This window comes from Microcebus murinus, chromosome 16, assembly GCF_040939455.1.
Source record: "Microcebus murinus isolate Inina chromosome 16, M.murinus_Inina_mat1.0, whole genome shotgun sequence".
Lineage (NCBI taxonomy): Eukaryota > Metazoa > Chordata > Mammalia > Primates > Cheirogaleidae > Microcebus > Microcebus murinus.
The window spans coordinates 63,957,453-63,965,394 of NC_134119.1; the positions used below are offsets into that span (position 1 = coordinate 63,957,453).

General features: G+C 42.7%; 1 protein-coding gene and 1 non-coding gene across 2 annotated transcripts in view; one reads left to right on the forward strand and one right to left on the reverse strand.

Annotated features, from left to right (window-relative positions):
• BCAM (basal cell adhesion molecule (Lutheran blood group)) overlaps positions 1 to 7,942 on the forward strand; it is a 366,430-nt gene that overhangs the window by 102,809 nt on the left and 255,679 nt on the right. The gene's annotated exons all lie outside the window — the stretch shown is intronic.
• LOC142861503 (small nucleolar RNA SNORA5) lies at positions 2,246 to 2,352 on the reverse strand. Its single transcript, XR_012912728.1, has one exon. It is a non-coding gene; the product is annotated as a small nucleolar RNA SNORA5 (small nucleolar RNA).

Sequence of the window (7,942 nt, forward strand, 5' to 3'; positions counted from 1 at the left end):
TTTTTGCTTTACACAGCTACTCCAGATAAACTCATGGTAAGTCTGTCTAACCAATGTGAGTCAGGGACTGTCTGTATATGAATATAGGTTCCTTTATTACCCGCACAGTTGATAATACTGTGTGCTTTTTAACAATGGCAAACTGACAAGGAGTGAAAATTTACAGCATTTGCACATTCAGTTGGCACAGGGATTGCCCATAGCGTTTTGCAGTTCACATGAGAAAGGATGGGAACTGAGACTTCACCTTGGGCTTGGAACAGATACATCTGCCCACGTCTTAAAAAGACTGGTCCTTAGTTTTGCACATAAAGAAAAACCAATTTACTGATTTCCCAGGGAAATGATAAAATTCTAAGAATCATATATCACATTTGCCATAGTCACATAAAACTCTATCTTGAATCAGAGACTGATGTTATGTGTTCATTTAATTATGATGCAGAAATCATAAAGATTCCATAGAGGAAGTGGTATTCAAATTGGGCCCCTTAAATATTGGGTAATATTTCAAAAGTGAAGGAGAGGTTGGTCATTTCAAAGAGAAAAACAATAGCATCAGAGACAGAGTTGTAAAAATGGCAGGACATGAGCTGGGAGCTAAAACTGTTCATGCTCAAGAAAGGTGGGTTTGTGACCAAATGCATCTAGGTTTTGGATTTGGATTCTGTGACTGGGTTATTATTCTAAGCAATGGGTGGCTTTGATAATTTTTGAGAATTTGTCAAAATAATCCAAAAGTTTATTTGGAAATGAGTCCTAGGATTTCCAGGATAAAATTTTTGAAATACAATAAGGATAGAGAGACAAATGTGTTCCTGCTCTAAGTGAACGGTTTTTTGGTGACACAGAAGAAGTTATCTCTGTCATGCAAAGATAATCCCATAAAATACCTAATTAATAATATATAGAATAATGTAAGTGATTATGATGGCATTTATATCAGTAGGGAAAGAATGGTAAATACCATTGAGAAAACTTGACAACGCTTTGGTGAAAAAGAAAACTAGATCTCTCTTTCATACCATCTGAAATAAATCACACAAAGATTAGAAAGAACAGTAAAAGCACTAGATGTGAATATAGATGCCCCCTTATTGGGAATCAGGGGAGGAAGAGTCTTCAAAATTATTAGAATAAATATAGAATCCAAAATGAAAAGATTGATAAATTTGGTCAGATAAAGAATTTTTTTCAACTTATTTACTTCATAAAAGTTCCAACTTAGGCCAGGCACGGTGGCTCACACCTATAATCCTAGCACTCTGGGAGGCCGAGGCAGGTGGATTGTTTGAGCTCAAGTGTTTGAGACTAGCCTGAGCAAGAGCAAAACCTCATCTCTACTAAAAAACAGAAAGAAATTAGCTGGACAACTAAAATATAAAGAAAAAATTAGCTAGGCATGGTGGTGCATGCCTGTAGGTCCCAACTACTCAGGAGGCAGAAGGATTGCTTTAGCCTAGGAGTTTGAGGTTGCTGTGAGCTAGGATGACACTACAGCACTCTAGCCAGGACTAGTAAAACTCTTGCAAAAAAAAAAAAAGTTCCAACTTAGAAAAAATTCATCATATGCAACAGAGTCAATACCATTAGTATACAGAAAGAATTTAAAGATAAATAAAAGCTGAAAGTGGACAAAGAATATAAACATTCACTCACCACTGATATATCACCATCTATCCAACATTTTCATGAGCAAAGAAATTCAATCAATAATAAGGCAGCATGTTAGTCTACCAAATTGGGAAAAATTAAAATGATGATTTTTAGTTTCATAAGAGATTGGGAGTATAACTTCACTGGAGGACAAGGTAGTAAAAATTAAAGAATCCTAGGCAACTATCTAAAATGATTTCATTAGTTAGGTGGAAAGCTATCCATGATACAATGTAGTCTGAGGGAAAAAGAGGTCACAAAACATGATGCCTTTCAGGGGGAGAGGATTTTTTCAAAAAAGCTTATGTACTTATGTAAATCAGGAAATAAATGAGCCAAGATATTATGCTTATTTGTGGGTGCTAGGATTATAGGAGACTTTAATTTCGTTTTTGGAATTTAATATTTTTTTATATCAAATATGTACTCCTTTTGAAATAAACACTTAAATGTAATTTACACTAAACCATCAGTAATACTTTATATTCATATCCTGCAGTGATGGCATTATGAATGTGTATATCTGAGAATACTGTCAGATTTGCTACGACGCAAATATCAGTGCTGAGTATACTCGACTGTTTTTTTTTGGTGTCAGTAACCAAATGTATCCCTGAGCCTGAGACACAGGAACAGGGCCCATGAGTCACAGTGTTCCTCTGGCCTTCCGAGTAAAGACTATTAAAGAAAGGTGCAGCGATGCCCCATAGCCGAGTGCAGGAACGTGGCGGGTACCCACAGCCGCAGCCTGGCAGTGGGCAGGACTCCAGACGACATTGGCTTACAGCACCTCTGAACCTAAGACCGCGGCGCGGAGGGTTCCGGGAAATGTAGTCTGGGACCCGCCGACTCGCACACTTCCGTTTCCGGTCCAGCGCACCTCTGCAGTTGAAACCACGGTGAGGCATACTAGAGACGTGGGTCTCCTTGGGGGAGGAGGGGTCATCAATCGGGCCACAGCAATAAGGGTCGGCTTTCTGAAGCCTGGGGGGGAAGGGGCGGCGTGTGGCTGAGGGTCGGAGCCAGGGGATTTGGACGAGCCCGGCCTGGAGGAGGGGTTCGAGGAGCAAGATGCACCCAGCGTCCTGGGTCAGGATGGGGGGGCGGGGCTCAGGTTGGCAGATCTGGCTTTGAAATGAGCATCTCTCAATTTGGGCGACTCCAGTCTGGGCAGTTGCAGATCCACGATCTGTAGAATTCTTTCAGGGTAGCCGCCCGCCCACTTGTGTAGTAATTTCAGAGTTTTCTGTCTGTGAAGTCATTTCTGTAAAGGGGTGCAGAAGTTGATTCCTCGTGTTGTGAATGTATTCCTTTGAAAACTATTAAGGCCGATACAAGTCATGAGAGTTGCTCGCTGTATGGTTGCTGTCTCTGCTTTTAGCAGCATCCCAGACACACACAGGTTGAATTCCGCCCTTCAGTGTTACGCAGCCCGCTCTGAATTTAAATCTTGAGATTGTGTCTTGATGCTCATTGTTTCCTGCAAGCTACAGTGAGAGTAGAATTGTAGACAGGACTTTTGAAGCAAGTATTAGGGGCAGATTACAGGAGGGGTATAGGAAGGTTGGCAGTCAGAGATTTCCCCTTGCTGTGTGTTGGGAATTGTGATTAAATTATGCTATCCTTTGGCTGATTTTTCTTTCACAGCTTTGCCTATGTGGGACTGTTCCTTTCCCAAAGAGGTCTTTATAGCAGAGGAAGCCTGATCTCTTGCCAGCAGAGCTTCAGGTGAGTAGAACTTTGCTGCTGCTTCTTCCTGTTGTTTTGTGGCAATGCCTTGTCTCTTCCCAAAGGGAGGCCAGCTTTCCTGACCTCATTCTTCATCCTGTGGTTTTCACAAATGCCCATTTAGGCCCCTTTGCCACAGCTGCCTTCTCTGATAAACAGGTTTCTTCTAAGGATTGAGGAATTTGACAGTATCTTTAGTGTTTTCTCTCCCTGGCTCCTAGTAGTGGATTGTGTAGTCAGTAAATCGCTCAGGCTGATACCCTTTCACACTGTGCTAGGGAAGAATTACAGGGTGGGAATTATTACAATAACTATGATGCTGGGCATTAACCGAGTGCTTTTTATATCGCAGGTTTCATGCCAGGACTTTCACCACCATATGCCTAGAACAGTGCCTGGCATGTAGTAGCCCATCAGTAAATATTTGAATGAATCAATATATTTCTATTTAATTTGCTGAGCAACTTGCACCATAAGAACAAATTCCTTTTCCATTTATTAAATGAGTAAATTCATGTATTCCTAGGTTAGTGCTGGGATGGATGAACAACAGCAATGGTAATATATTGAGGATTTTCTGTGTGCCAAGTATTGGGATGTGAGCTTTATTTACATAGTGTATGTGTGTGAAAGAGAGAAAGACTTAATTCTTTTAACTGTGTAAGTAAGGATTATTATCTTTATTTAACAGAAGAACAGATTCATTCAGAAGTTGAAGTCATTCTTCTAGTGTTGCTACAATTACAATTTGGCTGAACCAGTGTTTGAACTTAAGTCTTGACAACTGCATTTTTGAGACAAAAAGTGCAACTTGCAAAACCCTCATCCTTCTTTTGCTATATTAATATAATTTACCTGTTTTCCTCAAACTTCAACCCCACACTCATTTGATCTCTCTTCCTTTTCATCCCCACACGTAATTGTTCTTATAGTCTTGTTATTTCTACCTTTACAAGATCTCTTATTTCCATCATCTCTTTATCCCATTGCCCTCGTCCCAAATTATTTCTCTTTCTCCCCACCAGTGGGAGCTCCACACAGTCAAGAAATGTATCTTTCTAGCTGGGCGCAGTGGCTCACGCCTGTAATCCTAGCACTCTGGGAGGCTGAGGCGGGAGGATCGCTCGAGGTCAGGAGTTCGAAACCAGCCTGAGCAAGAGCGAGACCCCATCTCTACTCTAAATAGAAAGACATTAATTGGCCAACTAATATATATAGAAAAAATTAGCCGGGCATGGTGGCGCATGCCACTCGGGAGGCTGAGGCAGGAGGATCGCTTGAGCCCAGGAGTTTGAGGTTGCTGTGAGCTAGGCTGATGCCGTGGCACTCACTCTAGCCTGGGCAACAAAGGGAGACTCTGTCTCAAAAAAAAAAAAAAAAAAAAAGAAATGTATCTTTCTCTGTATCCTGAGCACGTGACAAAGTACAATTTCCGTGTACGTAGACTGTCTTCCCAACTAGCCTGTTAGCTGCATCAACACAAGCAAATGTCCGCCCTGCTCACCACTGTATCCCCAGAAATCCAGTATAGTTTTTCACACCTCGTTTACTAAATGAGTGAACTGGAGAACAAAATCCCTTCTACTCTAAAGCCAGTATCAAAAGAACCCAGGATGGCAGGTATCAGCAGGCTGAATTCAGGACAGTCCCAGCTGCCCTCACGGAGCTCACGCTCTAGTATGTGCAGACAGTAAATAAGAGAAATAGATGGGGGGTCAGATGGTAAGTTTCAGGGAGAAAAATGAAGTAGAGAAGGGGTTTGGGGAGTTCAGGCTTGCAATTCCCATAGAATAATCAGGGATGAATTTCACTGTGAAAATGATGAGTTCCAGGCCAAGGGAACAACAATGAAGGCACTGAGGAGGGTGCAGGACTGGTCTAGCTGGAGAATAGTAAGGTGGCCAGAGGGGCCGAACAATGAGAAAGAAGGATAAATTGGAAATTAGGTATTGGGAGGCCAGATAGTGTAAAGTCTTTCAGTTGAAAGGACTTTGGTGAATGGTTTTGAGTGAAGTGAAGGTTTTGGCCAGAGGAGTGACACATTTTATATTTTAAAAAGGGCCAGTGCAGTGGCTCGCACCTGTAATTCTAGCACTCTGGGAGGCCGAGGCGGGAGGATTGCTCAAGGTCAGGAGTTCAAAACCAGCCTGAGCAAAAGCGAGGTCCCGTCTCTACTAAAAATAGAAAGAAATTAATTGGACAACTAAAAATATATAGAAAAAATTAGCCAGACATGGTAGTACATGCCCGTAGTCCCATCTACTGGAGGCTGAAGCAGAAGGATCGCTTGAGCCCAGGAGTTTGAGCTTGCTGTGAGCGAGGCTGACGCCATGCCACTTTAGCCAGGGTAACAGAGTGAGACTGTCTCAAAACAAAAAAAGATCATTCTGGCTGCGTTGTAAGAAACAGACCGTAGGGGGCCAGGAGTAGGAACAGATTGACCAGTTAGGAGACTATTACATTAATTCTGGCAAAAGATGATGGTGGACAGTGGCAGTAAGAATTAGTCCGATTCTGCTTCTAATATGAAGGTTATTTGCTGATGAATTGGATGTGGAGTATGAGAAAGAGATAAATCAAGGATCACTCCAGAATATTCGGCCTGCTCATTTGAAAGGAAAGAAGTATCTCTGGAGGGCCAATCTGCAGTTAGGTTTTGTGCATGTTAAGTTGGCGTTGAATTATTAGTGTATAGCTGCTATTGAAGCCATGAGGCAGATGTGTTTACCAAGGGAGGGAATGAGTTTAGATAAAGAAGAAATTCATAGGCTGGGTGTGGTGGCTCAGGCCTGTAATCCTAGCACTCTGGGAGGCCGGGGATCGCTCAAGGTCAGGAGTTTGAAACTAGCCTGAGAAAGAGTGAGACCCTGTGTCTACTATAAATGGAAAGAAATTAAGTGGCCAACTAAAAAATATATAGAAAAAATTGGCTGGGCATGGTGGCACATGCCTGTAGTCCCAGCTACTTGGGAGGCTAAGGCAGAAGGATTGCTTGAGCCCAGGAGTTTGAGGTTGCTGTGAGCTAGGCTGATGCCAGGGCACTGTAGCCTGGGCAACAGAGTGAGACTGTCTCAAAAAAAAAATAAAAAAGAATTAATTCATGGACTGAATCTTGAGGCAGTCCTGACTTGTAGAGGGGTCAGGGACATGAGGAAGAACCACAAGGAAATTTTGGACAAACTAGAAGCCTCTGGAAACCCTAAAAATCAGCCAATCAGAGGAAGCTAAGGTGACTTAGCAAGTGCTACACAAAATGTGTTCCCTGGACCAACTGTGCTCGCATTATGCGGAAACTTGTCAGAAACACAGATAATTGGGCTCCACTGCAGAGCTGCTGAATCACAATCTGTGGAGCTGGGGTCCAGCCATCTATTTTCGTAATTGCTTAAAGTGATTTTTAAGCAGGCTAAAGTTTGCAAAGCACAGTCCGAGAGGATGTGGAAGGTTTGAGTTTCAGTGGCCCTATGCGGAGGCCTTGTTTCCATTCTGCCCTCTGCTCTTCCCCTTTGGCCTTCGTGTAGGAGGACAGTGTGTTCCCTTGTATTCTACACAGCCTCAGAGATCAGTCCCCAGTGCGGGGCAGTGCACAAAGGGAGTGAGACAGAAAGGTGCTCAATCAGAGTGGGCTGTGCAAAGGTCTGGTGTAGATGGTTGGAAGAAAGATGGCGATTTGAGGTCCTGAAACAGTAAAATCCAGGCAGTATATCTTAGAGTGGACTGCCCAAATATGTTGATCTGTTTGTTTGAACTTGCTCTTGAGGCTTGAATCTCAAGAGAAAACCGGTCAGGCAAGGTGAGGAGGCAGGGAGTTCGTGCTTGGTGTCTTTGCACTACCTCCTGATGAGCTCTGAGTTGATTCCAAGAGTTCTCATCTCTGTGCATCACATCCTATTACTGGAATGGCTTAAGTGTGTCCAGTTGCTAGACCCATACCAGGTGGAGAGGAAAATAACAGAAGACAACTCAATTCTTTTTTTTTTTTTAAGGCAGCGTCTGGCTCTGTTGCCCAGGCTAGAGTATTGTGGTGTCAGCCTAGCTCACAGCAACCTGCGCTCCAGTGATCCTTCTGCCTCAGCCTCCTGAGTAGCTGGGACTACAGGCATGTGCCACCATGCCTGGCTAATTTTTTCTATATATATTAGTTGGCCAATTAATTTCTTTCTATTTATAGTGGATATGGTCTCGCTCTTGCTCAGGCTGGTTTCGAACTCCTGACCTTGAGCAATCCTCCCACCTCAGCCTCCTAGAGTGCTAGGATTACAGGCGGGAGCCACCACGCCCAGCCAATTCTTTTGATAAGTTAGAGATCTTACCAGGGTATGTGACAGGTGGTAATCAGCAATTTAAACAGAGTATTTCTATGGAGTACAATGTACACTGTTCAGGTGATGGGTACACTAAAAGATCAGACTTCACCACTATAGAATATATACATGTAACAGAATTCAACTTGTACCCTTTACATCTATTAAAACAAAAGAAAGTGTTGCTGGATCCCAGAATGATTATTTCAGTGTGGCAGCTTTACTAAAAACAGAAAAAAAATTAGCTGGGCATG